Source organism: Watersipora subatra, chromosome 11, assembly GCF_963576615.1.
Source record: "Watersipora subatra chromosome 11, tzWatSuba1.1, whole genome shotgun sequence".
Classification (NCBI taxonomy): Eukaryota; Metazoa; Bryozoa; class Gymnolaemata; order Cheilostomatida; family Watersiporidae; genus Watersipora; species Watersipora subatra.
Genome location: NC_088718.1, coordinates 29,917,882 through 29,937,677, shown reverse-complemented (window position 1 = coordinate 29,937,677; position 19,796 = coordinate 29,917,882). Strand labels below are relative to the sequence as shown.

Here is a 19,796-nt window from a genome sequence, read left to right as displayed (position 1 = left end):
AAAAATTTCAGTAGACTGCATAATTGGAGTTGTTTTACAGCATGAAAGGCAACTCTCAATAAACCTCTTACTGTACATGAATCTGTTCCGGTGGACAGGTAATGCAGCTAGCGGTTTGGACTCGTGACGTCACTCAAGGATGCGCGGGAGACCTTTTTCATCCCGAGTACAGCGAGTGTATCCAGGCGCGGCTTTCCGGATGAATGAGTCGGCGAGTGCGAGGCGATTGATTGCAAAGCGATTGAGTGCTAGGCGATTGATTGCGAGGTGATTGATTGCGAGTGCGAGGCGATTGGTTGCGATTGCGAGACGATTGGTTGCAAGTGGAAGGCGATTGGTTGCCAGGTGATCGATTGCAAGGCGAGTGCGAGGCAATTGATTGCGAGGCGATTGATTGGGAGGCGGGTGCGGGCCGATCGACTGCGAGTGCGAAGTGATTGATTGCGAGGCGAGTGCAAGAGCGCGATTGTCAACTGCTTGGCGGGTAAAGACTGGTCAGCCAAGGCGGGGGCTTGGCGACAAAAGTGCGCGATCGTCAACTGCAAATATGGGTGGGTATGGACGAACGCATGAATCTAGACACATGAATCTAGAATATTTACTAGATTTTACACGCATCTAGCTGTGAAACACATTGCAGATTTCCGTTATTCTCCCCAACATTATTGACATGTAATATGCGTGTGCATATTCAGGGCAACATTTTCAGTAGACAATTTACATAATAATACATCAGGGCAAAAAATTTCAGTAGACTGCATATTTGGAGTTATTATAAAGTATGAAAGACAACTCTCAATAAACCTTATGCTGCGCGTGAATCTGTTCCAGTAAGTGGGTAATGCAGCTAGTATATATATATATATATATATATATATATATGTATATATATATACATATTTCTCAAAGTGTGTTGTACTTATGCATTCTGGCTATTGGTTTTAAAAATTGATGGATGAAAAGATATATATATATGTATATATGTATGTATATATAAATAATAGAGGCAATATTTACAGACTCTTGCGTAAATGTGCTCGATAATAAAATGGAGCAATGTAAACTTTAGTAAGATTAACATTTAAGTTCAGTTTAAAACAATTTTATTACTCATAGTTCCATATTGCAAAGCAATATGTAACTAACTATAAGTAATAGCTTTTTTAAACTGAACCTAAATTTTCATCTTATCTAATTTTATGTATAATTATATATACATGCTATATTTTAATTTTGAGCACTCTCTTTTAGTGAACTGCAACCTTCTTCTTCATCATCAGTATATATCTATATATATATATATATATATATATATATATATATATATATATATATATATATATATATATATACATATACATATACATATACATATACATATACATATATATATACATGTATATATATTTACGCTGTACATAATTACACCGTATAATGATTTTAGCCTGTAGTTTTAATAAACTTTATATATGTTTATATATATACTGATGATGAAGAAGAAGGTTGCAGTTCACTAGAAGAGAGTGCTCATTATTAAAATAGAGCATTTATCTTTTATCTATATATATATTTCTCAAAGTATGTCATGTGTCATATATATGTCGGTTTTCCGTCTATAGAACTTAAAATCTTGGTATTGCGCAATCTGAAGGATTTGAACTCACAACGACTTTTTCATTGTGGGGTTTTATCCGGATGCTCTACCACTGAGCAATTACACCATAGAGATCAGATACGTCTTCCTATAAAATATACAGCCTGCACGTGCTAATTATTTTAGCCTTGGGTTTTTCACCAAAGATTTTGAGATTTGTTTGCCTCGGAGCTTGAACTTACCTAAATTCGGTTCTCCGACTACACTAGAGCATGAGCATTGCAATTAGCAAAGCTCCGGAAACACTTGAAAATGTATAAGCATTTTACGCTTCGTAAATTCTTTACAAAAAAAGAGAAACCATGTGGACGACGCCTCCTCTACCGAAGAAATTTGTTAGGGAGTTAACCCTTCCGGTTGAGTTACCCTAAATTGTTTTGGAGGATGAGTTTCCTTTAAAGATGTAAAGTAAACAGGCCATTGTTGTTTATATTTTCTTTTTCTTACGATGTAACTATCTGTTGCATATTTTTAGTATTGTATTTTAACCTTTAATGCTTTGGATGTTTTAAAAGCCAACCGTACGAAATGTTTACTTCTGTTTTCTTTTTCTATCATCATAAATATAAAACATTTCATTAAAATCAAACAAGATCTATATATACCCGTTTCTATTTATATGGTAGTATGCAGTATACAGTACATCTTATGGTATAAAATGTTGAAAACATACTTTACCGAAGTATATCTCCAAATTTACCCAAGTTTTTCCTCATCTTGGAAGGATTAAAATCTACATAATTTTATTTTAATGGGAAAATTTGTTTCGGTTCTCGAAAAACTCGGTTAGCAACGCTAGAACAACCTAACACATAACTTGACCTAACAGGTAACACATAACAAACTTTTGGAACGATTATGTTCGATAACTGAGGTTTCACTGTGCGTTACTAAAAGCTATACGTTGCTGAAAGTTATGAACTTTTAAATATACAGTGGTTTAAAAACATTTACAGTTGTTTTATTTATTTTTAATTTAGTTGTCCTGCACAAAACTTTTTCCTCATGATATGAAGTTGAAAGTTACAAGTTTTTAGTAAAGATGTAAAATAAACAGGCCATTGCTGTTTATATTTTCGTTTTCCTATGATTTTTGATGCAGATATCTGTTGCATTTTTGGCTGTTTCATTATCTTTTTTTGCAACTTTAGTGTTGTATTTTAACCTTTAATGCTTTAGATGTTTTAAAGGCAAACGTACAAAATTTTTACTTTTGCTTTATTTTTTCATCATCATAAATATAAAATATTTTATTAAAACTAAACTCGATTTATATATACCAGTTTCTATTTATAGTATGCAGTATACAGTATACAGTACAGCTTATAGTGTAAAATGTTGCAAAAAATACTTTACCGATGTATGTCTCCGAATTTACCCAAGTTTTTCTCATCTTGAAACAGATTAAAATGTACATAATTTTATTTTAATGGAAAAAATTGTTTCAGATCTCGAAAAACTTTGTTAGCAATGCTAGAACAGTTCCGCTAGAATAGGTTGAACTGTACGCTGTTATATTGACATTTCACTAAAACTCAATACCGACACGGAATGGAACAGATTACTGGATTTACATACATTATGCTGTTGCTTGGAAATATAAAGACACCATCAAAGAATGGATTAAGCCCAGAAGTTGTACACACAATACACACAACGGGACGTACAGATAGCAAGCCCCACCAACAACAAGACCCCTGAAAACATCCAAAGTTCAATAATTCAAATGCAGCAACCAGCTAATTAAGAACTCTAAACTTAGAAGAATCAACCAGCAAGTGAAACTGAAATTCATTTTCCTTCCAGCTAAACACCGGACATTGACAAAATAATTTGAATATACCATCTCATTAATCTGGTGAATTTCCATTGACGTACTAGAAGACAGTGCTCCCTCAATGACCAACCACAGTAATATAGAGACACAATCCCTAACACTTATACGTCTACCCTCAGACTAATCAAATGCCTATAAAAGAGAACATTTAGAGTAGTTCATTCTCTTTTGACTGTGACCTCTTGTAGACGTACAAGACAGAGCTTAAGGGCAGATACAGCTGTTGGTGTAAGATACTTTATTATTTAGCTTTTATTACTTATTGTTGCTTTGCTTTATTTTAGAATTCTGCTATTGTGTATTAAGATTTTGGTTTATGAGAATAAAGAGTATTTCTATTGCTACTCTGACCTCTAATAAATAGCATAGTTGGACTTGCACTAAAAATCTGGGTCAAGTCTTATAAATTGAACTCTTGGCAACAATTCTTGGCAACCATAATAAGGCGGCTTGCCTTCTAAGACATTAATCATAAAAGCATAGTCTGGATAAAGTGAGACAAGGTAATCACTAATCACTGATGTTAGTGTGGTGTTCGAGTGAGTAAATTCCTTAAATACCACACATAACAACGCTATTAAAAGCTATACACGCTGAAAGTTATGAACTTTTAAAATTACAGTGGTTTAAAAACCTTTTCCTCATGATATGAAGTTGGCAAATTACAGTTGTTTGAAAAATTTTGAAAACCTTTACAGTTGTTTTTATTTTGCTAAATGTTATTAATTTTGTTAATTATCGTTTATTTTAATAGCGATATAGTATGGTAACAAGCGCTATTTCCTTTCCTCAACAGCTGAATGTTTCGTTCGTTAAATGCGTGGTTCAAAAAATTTTCTATCAGTGCTCGCTTTGTGTATTAGCTTACACATCTAGCTTTCCTTCTAAACCTAACCAATTAGTAATTCGTAATTATTTTCACATTTTACAACAATCATTTGTATGATTAATGTAAGATTATCTGTAAGATTTATTGTTAGTATCAGTTATTTCTCACTCTCTTATATTTACATACATTTACATACTTTGAGAAATATATATATAGGTAGGTTTACATTTTCTTATTACATTCATAAACTTTGTATAACTTTTGAAGTTTATAATATAAGTTTTTAAAGTTTGTTACGTTATCGTTTTTATTGTGGCTTGCATTTTTTTTTAATTATTTGAGTTTAATATCTGTTTGAAATTTTACCATTATTCATTGTCCTATCACTGTTAAATATTATTATTGTTTCCATCCTTTATTATTAATATTAATTTTTCATTCAACCATTTTTGGCAGAAATTGTTCTAATAAAATTTCAACCACAAAATTCTACCATATTCTGTCATATTCTTTTATTAATCTGTTAAATACATGTATTCTCAGAAGTTACACATTGTCTAATACCTCCAAAGAAAATAACCTGTTCTGCACAAAATCATTCCCTCATGATATAAAGTTGGAAAGTTACAGTTGTTTGACAAAATTTGGAAACTTTTACAGTTGTTTTTATTTTTGCTCTTAATTTATTTCAACTACTGAAAACACTTCTCTCATGATATTTAGTTTGAAAGTTAGAATGGTAAATGTTGTTATATGTTAAATACAAATTAATTTTCTGTCCAAAGATTGTTTTATTACCCAGGCAACGCCGGGTGGTACAGCTAGTAAAAAATATATTAGGAAGTGAAAACTTTAAAAAGGGTTTAGTACTGAAAGTTTCATGGTTGTTACCATTCATCAGGTAAAATTGAAATGATCTGAAGCTCATATGACTGGATGCAAAAACACCTCAAGTAGCCTGAAAATTAAAGCCAGCAAAATATAATACTTTAATTTGTTCAAATCGAGTGCTTATTAGAATACTTGCACTTTGCTCATTTCGTGAGTTCAAACTTGCAAGTTCAGGTTTGTATAGAATGTAGTACATGTACTTCTCTCATATGCACAAATTACAACGTGTACTGGCCTTATTGTAACTACTCATTTTTTTCAATATTCTCTACTTGATGTTGCACTAGATGGATCAATCTTTAAGCTGCTATATAAAACTACTTAGCTCTGTTGATGTTCGCTTTGATGGATTTTTTAAGCTGCAACGATGGTTTTAGTATATTTTTTAAATGGGCCCTCTGTCAAGCCAACATGTTTGTTTGGCAGCATCAGGTTCATTAGTCATAACTGTAGCTGATGTAGCTTTAGCTAGATAACAGAACTGGACTTGCATGTCTTTGGCAACAGCCACGTATTCTTGTCTCAACAGTTGCATGTTGCTGGTGGTTTTTTTTTGGATAGCTGCGTTTTGTTGTCATTCACCATAATATGTCCAATATTCTTTATACAGCTATAAATAAGTTTTACATTGTTTCAATTAAAGATTGAATAAATCTTGTGATTTTTGAGAAATTCTTCTCTCAGAGCTCTGAAGAAAAGCTTTCTATGATTGGTGGCAACATTTTTAGAGAAAGGAGGTTATATCAGAGTATATTTTTTCTACGTTTAGTTCAGGTGTTATGTGATGTTGCAATCTCTCTAAATGTCACTTTATGATAGCAACCATTTTTGCTAAGGGCTTTTTGGTGTTCTTTCGTATTTTGTCCAAATATATCTTGCTTGAAAGATATTGTAGAGAGACGCAGATTGACTGATGCTGAAATGTTTTTGATGATGGACAGTGGTTGGTTAAATATTATGTGCACATATCTAGGCGTATTATTGGGCTTGCTGAAGGGCATATATATCTCATTATGTAGATCCAAAGATATGTCCGAAAATTCAATGATGCTTTTAGTTGCCTCGACAGTTAATTAAGCCTTTTCAGTGTCAAAGCTGTGTGGTCCAGGGGTGTGTCAAGAGATTTTGGACAAATAAGAAATAGCAAATTGATAAACAGCCAGATGCCACAACATCAGTGCTAAATATTGGTTGCAATAAAGTCTGTAACCATTTTATTTTTGGCCAACAAGGTTCCAGCTAGCTGGCCAGACACGCAGAGCTAGGCTGGCCAAAAATAAGCAAACTATTAATTAAACCAAAACGCAAACAATAAGTAAGGCAAACATTTTGCTTAGAGTTTTGTTGCTGATGACTTAAAGACAAACAAAACTAGCACTAACAAAGTAAATAAGGTCTATTTATCAAAATCATCCTGATGTCATTTAAAGAAAGGTCTCAATATTTTGATCTTGCTAATTCATACCTCAATTTTCAAACCCATGCTTGCTAAGGGTTCGCTTCTGTTGTATCGTTTGTTTGGAATTCTACTTAGTTTTTTCACATGTATCTCTTAAACTACTTTATTCACTTTTTGGTATTACAAAATATTTTGCACAAAACTATGGTATACTTTTTTATTTACTAGTTTCATGTGAATTTGTGCAAAAAAACACGTGTATAACTTAACAAACTTATTTTCCACCTTGTAGAAAATGTTGTTCAGAAGTTACAGTCGTGAGATTTCTGGCTCATGGCTGTTGGAACTACTTTGTAAGACACTCCAATCTAATAAATATATATACAATGAACTATCAGGCACCAATAAAAATGCAGTAGATGCAGCAAATAAATTTGCTTGAATAACAACCACGAGGAAGGGTGCATTAATTTATTTCAAGTAGCGAGTATATAAAATAGCCAACTAAATACAGAAGAAAGGGTTTGATAAAAAATATCAGCAATGTAAAATATTAATTAATAAGTTCTCTTTCATGTTTTCAATGCACGCAAATTGAAGAAGCACAGAAGTATTCAATGGCACCCATAGGCATAAAGTAATCGGTAATAGATATTAGGACATCGATAATATAAAATAAACCAAACTCATGTAAAAAATGGTTAATAAAGGAGTGACATAAAAGTTTTAAAATTTAAATTTGTTGTACATTTTTTCATTTTCTGTTTAATGCTAAAAGGTTACTTTGAATTTTAATAGAATATTTTGCTTACTATTGTGGGACCTTTGAAAATGCTCTTTGTCTATCTACAGTATAGACTGCTTATTCACAGCTCAGATATGTTCAGCTTGCCTGACTGTTTTTGTTTTTAATAACTTTGAACATGAGAAAATTGTTCTTTTTATATAGCCGTTGCCTAAATCTCCATTTAAAAACTTAAATTTAAAAACTCCAATTTGCAAAAAGTTACAAAATAGGAAACCTTACATTTATTATTCTGCTAGTATTTAAGTTTGCTAACTTTTCAGTTTTGAATTTCAAATTTAATTGTTACACCTGAAAACCTCGATTTTAGAACTTGAGATGTAAATTTAAAAATTTAATTTTTTTTAAACATTAACATTTTTAATAATTTAAAATCTGGAAACAATTTTTTGTTCTCGTAATATAAAAGTAAGTCAACGTTTAAACATGAAGTTTTAATATATAAATCAAAAAAACTTTCAGTTTTTAAGAATTTAGCATAGAGTAGCAACAATTCTTTTTACATTTAAAATTATAAAACAGTCTTACAGTTTAACTCATAACAGTGCATAGTGACAAAGAGCAGGCTAAAACACTTTAATGAAGCACATTTTGTACAACTATCCCCAGACATTAGACTAATTAAACTATCTGCTGGATTGTTTTACAAAACAGAGAATTACAGTTTTTTTAATCGCAAGTTAAGGTAAACACCTACTGTGTTGTGATTGGGATTTCATTAGCTCCAGCACCTCATCTCTCAAATTTGTGTACAAGCGTGATTAAAAGTTGTTTTACGGTAAAACCTCTCTAGATTCAAATATTTTTGTCTTGTCTTTATTTCATCAAAGTTAACAGGTCACCCCTTCGTTAACCAATATCATGAAAATTAATAAAATTTTTCTGAAAAAGTAAAAATAATGTCCGGTATATATGCTACATAGCAAATCAGCCAGATTTTGACCACCAGGTAGCCTATATACATTTACCAAGAGCTTTAATAAATGGTTTGTAATAGTCGGTTGTTTGTACATTGACATCTCTGACTATGACGGTGTATATGAATTGTTAACATTTTAAGAGATTGACTAATAAGATTATAAAGTAGATGGTACCTTTCAAAATGTGCAAAAAATTAATAAACTATTTTGAGTTATGTAATATTATGGCTGTTAGCCTATGTGGAAACTAATGCGTGGCTACCTCTAACAATAACAAGTGGGATATAACCTATCCAATGTTAAATCACTTACATATGATTAGCTGCCGCTTTGTTATAATAGTAGTATTTTATACATAGGATCACAAACAAAAGGACTACATGGAAAATATACATAACAGTAAGATACAAAGTAGGATCTGTATATAACGCTAATACTGCAAGCCGATTGATCCAAAGCATGATTCCCACAATCATTACGAAGTAGCATATATCGATTATATCCAATATGTTTAAACTTGGCAAGCAGTTGAAATTGTGGCCTACACATATAAGCGATTTGGACACAGATTCTTTGCTTTTTTCAACATTAACAACAACCGGAGAATTAACAATTGAAGACTCGCACTCGCCAATATCAACTGTGCAGTCTGGAAAGGAATCCGCTCCTACAAGCATATGTTAAACCATAGATACATTTTATTCTATTCACATTTGGCAAAATATGAATACATGAGCTTAATGCATTGGAAGCTGTTCTTGCAAAATTAATTAGTTTCAGAAGAAGCCATTTTGTGGGTAAGAAAACTTGTAAATAGATTTAAACATACGATATATATAAAGCGTAATGGATTTACGAATAAACACATTTAAATACTTAAAAGGAACTCTGAATTTAACTTTAATGAACGTAGCTTACTAAACACTCATTCGATAATAAGTTTTAATCTATATATATATATCTCAATGTTCATATGTAGTTCAGTTTGTCCGTCTATAGCTATTAAAATATTCAAATGAAGGATCAGTTATCGGACAAGGCTGGATGTTGAAATCTCAAGTTAACCAAGCAAAACCCTTACCAATTTAGCTACGTGTAATTGATAGATTCAATAGGTGATATATATCGCTGTGTAGGTAAGAATAGGCTACTTTTCTCCGATACGGCGCAACATACATAATTTTGTTGGCTCTTCCATGAGAGCAAGTAGTTAGCTCTTATTAGTAAGCTTCGTCAAATTAGATATTAGGAATGTTCCAGGTTAATGGCAAGTTACAGGCAACTACATTACTTTTCATAATTTATACGCTGATTTTGATACCCGAGCAACGCCGGACATTCTGCTAGTCTCACACTAAACTCAATTCTACTTTTGTCTTTGTTTAAAGCTTTTCATTAGTATATATTTCTGCTGCGCTTCTTTTTGCCTTTTGGCTCACTTTAAAACCACTTTTAGCCAGTATTTTTAAAACTTTTTCAACCTGATCTGAAAAGAAAGATCGAACAATGTTGTTTTAGTAAACACATATTTCGTCACCTTTCTTTAAACTTGTATTGTATCTCAAGCAAAACTTTTGAGAATTTCTACTTACGTTTTAAGTTTCTCACTTGTTGGGATGCTCACATGTCAAGTCATAGCTGTAGTAAAAATTGAGACGGTACTACCACACACTGAAATATATTTTGTTCTAACATCATAGTTTAAAAAAAGATTTGCTCTTTATTACACACATCTAAGCAATGCATGAATTATGTTCAAGCATTGCATAAGTGCTTTGTTGGTTCTGTTAGAAGTACCAAAAACAAGTCACAGTTTTAGGTCAGCAAGTCTCACCAGAAACTGTGATATCAGAAAGATTGGCGGCTTTCTCTTCCACTGCAGGCTGTTCCTCCTCAATAGGTGTAAATGCAAGCTTTAACTGAGTGAGATTAGACTTGTGTGCTTTTGCGTACACCATAGGCATAACAATAGAACAGGTAATATTTAAAATTCTAAAGGTATAATATTTAAAGTATATATACAAATCTCAGTGTTCGTAAGTGTTTTGTATGTCTTCTGTTTGTCTTTCATTTTTCTTCCTTTCATTTTCCATTCGCCATCCGTTTGTTTTTTTGTCTGTCATTCCTGTGTTTAGCCAAAGGAAATAATGTCTAGCAATCAAAAATCTGCTTCAAGCTGCATTAGAACTCATGATACCAATTTTGAATTATCTTATCTGTTCTTACTGCAATAGCGGGTTAGAAGATAAATATGCACCTTTTAATATTAGTTATTATTGTTTTTAGAAATTTTTGCTTTTTTAAGGTTTGTAAAAACCATATTACAATTCATTATCTTTTTTGATTTGTAATTTTCAAATGCGCCATTTAAATTTCAAAGTTTTGATGGATAGCTTTTGCTGAAACAGTAACCTTGTTTATACGCACACTTCCATACACTCATTATTGTTATCAATTCAAAATAATCATGACTTCTATTCAGTTTTTCAGTTTGTAATAATTGTACCAGTATCAAACAGTTTTTTTTATTGTAGTCATTGTAGCAAAGCAGATTTTGTCTAGTCATTACTTGCTAATTATATTGGGTTTTAACACTTTTACAGTTGTTTAATTTAATTATTTAAGTTATTTGAACTGCACTTAACGCATTTTTCATTATATAGAACATAAGAGTTAAATGGTAAATGTTGTGTATGTTAAATAAGAATAAACTTTTTGTGCAAATACTTTATATTACCAGACAGTGTCAGGTATTTGACTTGTTATTTACTAAAATACTAGCTCATAGCTTGAATTAGGGTGCTTTTAGATTACGTATGCTTAGGAGTTAGATGTGAAGAGTTTGAATTGCATTCTCTATCTTTTAGATGCACATCTGACTTACCTCTGTTAAAGTTATAAGTTCTGAATACCATCTGTAAATGAGTGTATCTTATAAACTAATGCTAGATAAATCCTCACGTTGACCTGGTAAGAAACAGGTTTTTGCCCAAAAAACTTTTTTTATTAAACATATGCAATATTTACCTTTCTAATTTTTAAACTTCATGGAAACGTGGAAAAGTGTTTTTTTCCACATCATCTATCATGAAAAAAGTGTTTTTGTACAATTCAAATAAATTAAGATAACAAATAAACATTGAATTCATAGAAATTTGTGAAAAAAAACGTTACTGCTGCAGCAGATGCTCGTTGTATTCAAAGTTTGATGGGTGATACTGTTATAAATGTAAAAATGAGATATCAGACATTTTTGTCTGATTTTTTGTCTGACCAAATAGGAAAAAAATGTAAAGAAATTTCTATTCAAGAAGGGCCATGTGAAAATATTTTAGTTTTACATTTTCTAGCATTTACATTTGCAATAACAGGAAGTTAAAGAGTGAAATTGCGCCGTTTCAGTTGCACTGTAAAGAAACATTTGAAATTGAAATGGCACAGCTGAAAACTCCAAATAAAAATAAATAAACAATGGCTTTTAAAAAAGTTTCAAAAACAAAACAAACACAAAGTAGAATACTACTTCATAATAACACATAAATTCTTAGCTTTAATTGCATTAAGGTTGTAATAGTCGAGTTAAACTAATATAAGAACTGCTTAGTCTTCTGGTTAGATGCACGAGTTCGCACACACAAAATTGCAATCATCACAAGTTCAATTTCAGTAGGATGAGGTAATTTAACTGCAAAATATTAATTATCATAGCTGAACACATTGATGACAGAAAAGAAAATACAAGCATTGAGATTTAGATACATAGATTTAAATAAGTGATAACAATATATTCCTAAAAATTATTTTTGCTTCGTACTGTAATGGTCAGCTGTGTTTTATAATACTGTCTGACCAGTTCTGCTTTTTACACCTGTTATTTATGCAAGACAACACATATTTCCTTTAAAAAAAACTTTAAATGTCATAAAAGTAAGTCGTTGTGATCACATTAACTCTCATCAGTTGTGTATGGAATGTGTAGTTGTAGAATTACTCCGAGTTGATAAACATGATAGTACACTTGCTTGATGACATGATTTGCCAAGGGGTAACAATGCTCATTGTCATACGTGCTTCAAATTGAGAAAACAGCTGTTGGGCAGCAGACTTACCTCTGCCACCTAGTGTACCATTTAGTAGTGGATCCGTATGTTGCCCTTGTTCAAGAATGATTGTTTCTTCCAATGAAGTACCTCTATCTAGCATACCATTGCTTGTCTCTACTTCAAGGTTTGCTATCTCCTCTAAATGAACTATGTTAGCTGATCCCACTATACTTGTTGAACCAGATGAAACCGAATCCTAGTCATTTGGATGGTTTGTTGAGAAGTTACTACCATAAGAGCTGATGGTAGAAAGGTCGCATGGCATTTGAACAAATGCGTAACTTCTACTCGAGGAATTACTGCTGATTGAACCAATATGTGAAGACATGCTTAAAAATTTAAATCTAAAAGTGCAGGAGGTGTTCCTACATGAGTAGACGGGTGTCCCAAAAAGACTTCAATTTCAGTCAAGTCCTTTTCATCAATTATGTCTCGAGGTAGTTACTTTGCATGGCACAAGCTCATTAGCCAAACTGATGGCTGATTCTTAATTACTCTTTCATAGAAATATAATATATCCATCTCAGATTACTAATACCCCTAAACAATAGGGTATTTTGTTTAAGGGGTATTGGTAATATATAAATAGCCTCAACATTACATTTACCGGTTTCATGAGAAGTATCAGCTATTGTACAGCTGCTTGGCAATGATAATATTTGTCACTATCTATGCGTAAACTTCGCATCTCTATGGATTGATGCTAATCAATGAAACACCTCTTTATTGATTAGTATTCCTTCCTGAAGATATTAATTACCATCACCTTGAGAAGCATATAAGATAACTTATATTCTGATAAGATAACTGAAGAATGTACTTATATAAATACTTGTACATCATTGAATGCAAATCAGAGAACCAATAAAATTTATATATTTTATACATACCATAAATGGGTTTGTTATAATCTAAAAGCAAGGAGCCGCTGCTATAATAGTCATAACCAGCTTGTATGAACATTTTTTAAAGGTATTCCATTATCAACACGATGTGTGAAACAGAAACTAAATATGTATATTTAAAGTACAGAAAAAATATTAAAAGTAAAGCTGACAATTATTCAAAAGATTAAAAAATGCTCTAGTACCATAGGCTTGAATCGGAAGCGAAGTTTCTTTCAACACTTGGCGTGTGTGTTGTCTGGTTGCTGAGATTAATGTGATATAAATGAGGGCTAGACTCTTGTTTATCTCTAACACTGTTAGAACGTCTGCTGTAGTTGTTAGCTGTCGTACTCTGACAAAACATCCTCGCTTTTGTGAATATCAGTTGCCTGTATTTTGAAACCTTGCTCAGTAAATAAGCAGAAACAATTATTCCTTCCAATATGTACAAAGCGATAATAGCTTTTTCAAAATAGCTTGCAACAATCAATGCCATCACTGCTATGAGTATTGGCAGCATGGCCAACAGCAATGCTGAACCTAACATGATCATTATTACAAGTACCGCCTGTGGCAGGCATGTGAAGAAAACATTTGTTGTTGACCTCTTTTGAACAAATGAAACCTTTCTCACAGTCTCTTTTGCATCAGAAAACTGTTGGCCTTGTTTTACTGTATGAGAGTCAGCTATATCAATCACAGTTTCTCTAGTGGAACTAAAGCCTGCAAGTAGAAATCAGATGATATGAGAACCTAAATTCAATGCTGGTTAAATATGTACAAACACTAAGGATTGTCATTGGCTACTATTAAGTTTTCCATCATTCCACATTACACAATGTTTGTATTACTCCTAATTATCATTATGTTTTCATGAGGCAGATTATATGGATTTGGAGTTGTGCACACGTGGAGTTATCATGCGATGAGTGTTTCAATGGAAATTTGCATGTTAGGCCTACGGATTAACATGAGTGTTTTGCTAAAAAAATATGGATTTTTTTTACCAGAGGCCGTAGCTTCGTAGAAATTTACTTAGCATTCTGAACTGTTAAACTTGAAGCAAAAACACCTGAAGCGTTGAAAGTGTTTAAAATTGATTAGCTTGCTTGGCATTTTATTGAGCATCATCTATGAGTCTTGTTTCAGAAGCATGAAACATTCAGTAAAAATTTGCCAGTAACAAAACTCGCTTGATTTCTAGGTTTTTTCAGTTTCCATCTTGGGGATGACGCAAGCTACTGTTTTAACCGCATGATAGAAACTTAGTGTGGAAAGAAATATACAAAAAATTTTATCTTTGTTTGCTGTACAAAAACTATCCAGCAGAGGATATTCTACCTTACGGCCTACCAACATTATTAAAGTCTCTTTTAGGCTCTAATAAGGTGTGACTTTCAAAATAAACTATGATAGACTAACTAGAGCAGAAGTAGACTACAATGTGGCTATGAAAACAAAATATGTAAGTAAAGTATGCCAGGGTAGAAGAATAAATAAACCTGCCTACAAAATAATGTTTATCCAGCATCAAACAATTTACAGAGTAGGATGTAAACTGCTGTTAAACTGAGAATGAAGCCAATGAAAAATTTGATGAAACTTCATCTCTGAACTTCCTACTGAGTACTGTGGCATCCTCGCACTTACATTGGGAAGAATCACCAGATTCCTCGATTTCTTTAAACTTTTCCACCTCTCCTCTTTCAAATACCTGTTTCAACTGAGGAAGGTTACTCCTGCCCGCCTGTCCTGTAAACATATATGAACAGAGTTTGGGCTAGCATAACCACAGTTAGTAGTGCTACTGAAGCATTGGTTCCAGGGAGTATGTAGAGTAGCTCAATAGGCAAACATATAATAAACCAACGAGAGTTGTCTTCTCATTACAATTGAATCTGAAACCTTTTCAAACTATGTGCAACTTTTAAAAAATGGTAAAAATAATGCTATAAATGACTTTTAAAAGATGTAAAACTACAGAAAACTCAAAACTTCAAATGTTATTAAATTCCCTGTAAATCAAATTGTGATCATTAGACAACTTATACCAGCACTGAAATCTTAATTCAATACATTTGTATTGCCAACTAGCATGAGGTCAATAGCAAAATATTTGTATACTTTACTTATTCCTTGTTACAGAGTTATGCATAGTAGTATGAGCTGACACTCAAATGGGTTTGTAAACAAGTATTGCAAGGTTCATGCTTAGTTCTTTGCCTAAATGATTATCTGCAATCCATACCTATAATCAATATGTGTAACCAATATGAGTAATAAATAAGTGTAATATTTAATATTGTAATATATTGTAATATTTATGTCAATATATATATGATCTTTTCAATTTTACAGGTAAATTTTACTCATACACATTGTTTTATTGTCATTTAGTATTGATTTTAAATTATTTGGTGAAGTCTGACGATTGCATTAGCTCTATGATTTATACACTATACACGTATATTTTATCAAACGCTAATAGCATGAAACTTGAAGTAATAAAATCATTTTACCATTTTATAAGATCTCTTCAATTTTACAGATAGCTCAGCAAATGCTTCGAGCACTCTACAGCTCACGCTGGTACCAAAATTATATATATATACTAGCTGTGCCACCCGGCGTTGCCCGTGTAATAGAAGAGTATTTGGACAGAAAGTTGATTTGTATTTAACATATAACAGCATTTGCCATTCTAACATTCAAACTACATATCGTGAGAAAAGTTTTTTGTCTTATAAACAATGAGAAGTAGTGAGAGTTTTGCTATTAGGGTCATTAGGCAGTTTAATAATGTGAGCGAACAGCTTCTCGTGACGTTATGCCATGACCCGCGTCATACGTAAAGCAGTTAGAAATAGCTCTGATATAATGCCTTATATTGGCAGGCTAGCAATTTGACTTCCGTAGTCTAGTGGTCAAGGTGTCAGACTGGTGAATGGCTTCGTCCGACATGGAATCCTCTTCGGTATGGAATATTTATTCCAAGATTTTAAGATCTATAGCCGGATTTTCGACGAACACATGGACAGACTCTGAGAAATATATATAATATATATAACTTTGAGAAATATATATATATTGTATATATATAATATATATGAACAATACAAAAATGTTGTTCAAAGATATATATATATATGAACAATATAAATATATAAATCAATATATACAAACAAATATATATATACATGTACATTTTTTCATACATTTATTTATATATATACTTCTCAAAGCTTTTCATCATTGTATATGTTCATCTATAGCTATTAAAATCTTTGAATAAAGAATCTTAGAGCAGAAAATTTGATTTCGGAACCTCCCATTTGCTAATTCGACACCTTGCCAATTAGTTTACTTTACTAAATAAATCACACGAGCTTGACAGATACGCTAGGCATTATATGTCGCTATATGGGAGAAAATAGGCTACTGCTTTCTGTCACGACTCAAAGACATGGCCTCGTTATTGGTAAGCTTACTCAAGTTATTCATTAGCAATGTGCCAGGCTAATAGCAAGTGGCAGGCAACTCTCATTACCACTCAATGTTTATAAGCTGATGTTTAACTTTTTTTAAAGTCTATTTGTATGTTTATACTGTTTAAAAATTGTTTACTCACCTCGGTTAACCCATTAGGGTGGTAATTTTTGCTCTAGCTTGGGTTTCTTACCAGAGACCTGAGAGTTTGAGCACTCGCCTCAAGATCTTAGCTGTTCCCAATAGCGCACTTTTCTGCAACTTACTTGAGTTGATTGCAGTCGATATCTGAATAAGCCACTTTTTATGCGCTGGTGTTATTACACCAAGTGACCCCAATGACTACTGGAATTACAGTTGTTCTTACATTCCAGCATTTTTCAATATCTTCTCTAAGAGGGAGATATTTCTCTACTTTTTCTTTGCTGGTTTTGTTGTAGTCATTGGGTACTGCTATATCTATTATAGTAGCCCTCTTGTTCTCCTTATTAACCACCACTATATCTGGTTAGTTTGCTATTACATTCTCATCAGCCTGGATGTAGAAGTCCCAGAAGATCTTGGCACGGTCATTTTCATTGACCTTACCAGGATCTTCCCACCAGTGTTGGGGTTTGTTAGGGCCATATTCATTGCTTAGACTTTTACACACAACACCTGAAACATGATTACGCCGCTCAGTGTATGCGTTCCTGCTAGCTGCTTGCATCCACTGATGATGTGTTGAATGATCTAAAGTGCATATTTGCACAGTCTGCATCTAGGATTGTTTCTAATGTGATAGATTTTTGTTTGGAATTGCCTTGTTGGGAGCACTTTCTTATGGGCTGCCAAGAGTAGCAACTCAGTATTGGCCGTTAGGTTTCCTTTGTTCAACCGCATAAATGTCTGGTGGAGATCGCTAACCTTAGGTATTTTTCAGCGGTAAGCACCATGAAAAGGTTTCATGTGCCAGCCAAGTTCCTCATCATCACTGGGAAGCTCCATTGTCAGCGCAGTCGATTGAAGTTCAGCTAGAAATATATCTGAGGTGGTCATGGAGGCTGCATAGGCTTTACTGCTTTGTTCTTCTTCTTTCACTGTCTGATGTACACTTTTGAGTTCCCTACCTCCATCTTTCCTATCGAGATACAATCTAGTAGTATCAGATTTTGGGTGGATTGCTCCATGTATGGTCAGCAGTTTACGAGTTGCTATATCTGTTTCTTCAATGGCTTCCTCAGTCCAATCTATTATGCCTGCTGGGTATCTTATTACTGGCAGTGTGTAGGTTTTTATTGCCATGACTTGATTCCTGGCATTGAGCTGGCTCTATAGGACCTGCTGAACGCGTTTCTTGTATTTGGTAATGGCTTTTTGACATACTTCGGCTTCATGGTTGACGTTACTTTGCATAATCTCCAAGTACGTGTACCCTTCTTCTATATATCTTATGATACCATTTAGAAATATATCTGTAGATATATATACATATACATATATATAATACATACTTGTATATATATGATACACACAAAACACAAGATACACACTCACGAAAGCCTTCGAAAAAGCTTTACTCTTGAATTCAACATCCAATCTATCACTGGTTATCATGAAACAAAATTGCGAGAATTTGTGTTGACAGTTCGTTGCTTTTGGAGTAATCATGTTGACACTATTTGTAAAATGGTCACTAAGTCATTGACTTTGCTTCGGTTTTGCAGGCAATACATTAACTCAAAAATGTGTCATTGTATTTTGTTATCAGCTCATTTATTTCATGTTATTGATGGAGTACACATTTACTATAATCTAGCACCAAAATGCACCACAAATGATTTACCTTTTTTGCAAAAAATAGCATTTTGACCAGTTGCAAACCTATATCATGTTCCAGCATATCTTATTTTAATGAATGATCTCTCATAAGTATTTGCATCTTTTTATTCTTCCTATGCCAAATGTTTACTTTATGTAAATTCTATATATGTACTAGCAGAATACCCGGCGTTGCACAGGTATTAAAAATCAGCTAATAAGCAGTGGCAACATTGCTACACTTATAAACTCAGCTTAGGAACAATTCCACTTGCCATTAGCTAATGGCTAATTTAAGTAAGAGCCTACTTGATGCATACATGTAGAATGACGTTGTGCGGTAGCTGAGAGCGATAGCATACTTTCACCCATATAGCAACGTGTATTGCCAAATGAATCCATAGAGCTCATATGGCTTAATTGGTTAGGAATTGGACTGGTGAATAGGAGTTTCTGTGATCAGGCCTTTTGCTATACAGGTTCTTCATACCAATATTTTAATAGCTAAAGCTGGACAAACTGAACTACAGACAGAATGTAAGATTTATAGAGATAGATACATCATATAGATTACCTTCTGAAAAGGAGTGTGTCATATAAACTAATATTCAAATAAGTGATAACAATGTTTTCCTAGAAAAGTCTTTCTATACTCACCTATACTTTAATCACCACCCACTTTGTATAGTATTGCCTGAACAGTCTTACATTCTATTATCGTGATCACATTTACTTTTGTCAATATTGTATTGAATATGTAGCTTTTGGTTAGTTGGAGTTGATAAGTATGATTATAAGCTTGCATTAAAACCTGAATTGCACGGGGGTTGAACAATTATCAGTGTAACACATCCTTTAAATTAAAAGCCATTTGTCAGGCATCCATCTTACCTCTCTTACTCGGTACACATTTTTGTAATGCATGTTGATCTAACTTTTGCTCTTGGTCAGGGTTGATTGTTTCTTCCAATGAAGCAGCTCTATCCAGCATGCCATTGCTTGTCTCTACAGCAAGGTTTGTCATCTCCTCCAATGGATTCCCGCTAACTGATCCTATCCCGCTTGTTGAACCAGATGAAACCGAGTCCCAATCATTTGGGTGTCTAGTTGAGAAGTTACTACCATAAGAGCTAATAGTAGAATTGTCACATGGCATTTGAGCTGATACATAACTCCCACTAGAGG

General features: G+C 33.1%; 1 protein-coding gene across 1 annotated transcript in view; it reads left to right on the top strand.

The window, feature by feature from the left end:
- Positions 1-19,796, top strand: part of LOC137408426 (uncharacterized) — a 301,367-nt gene that overhangs the window by 134,838 nt on the left and 146,733 nt on the right. The window lies entirely within an intron of this gene.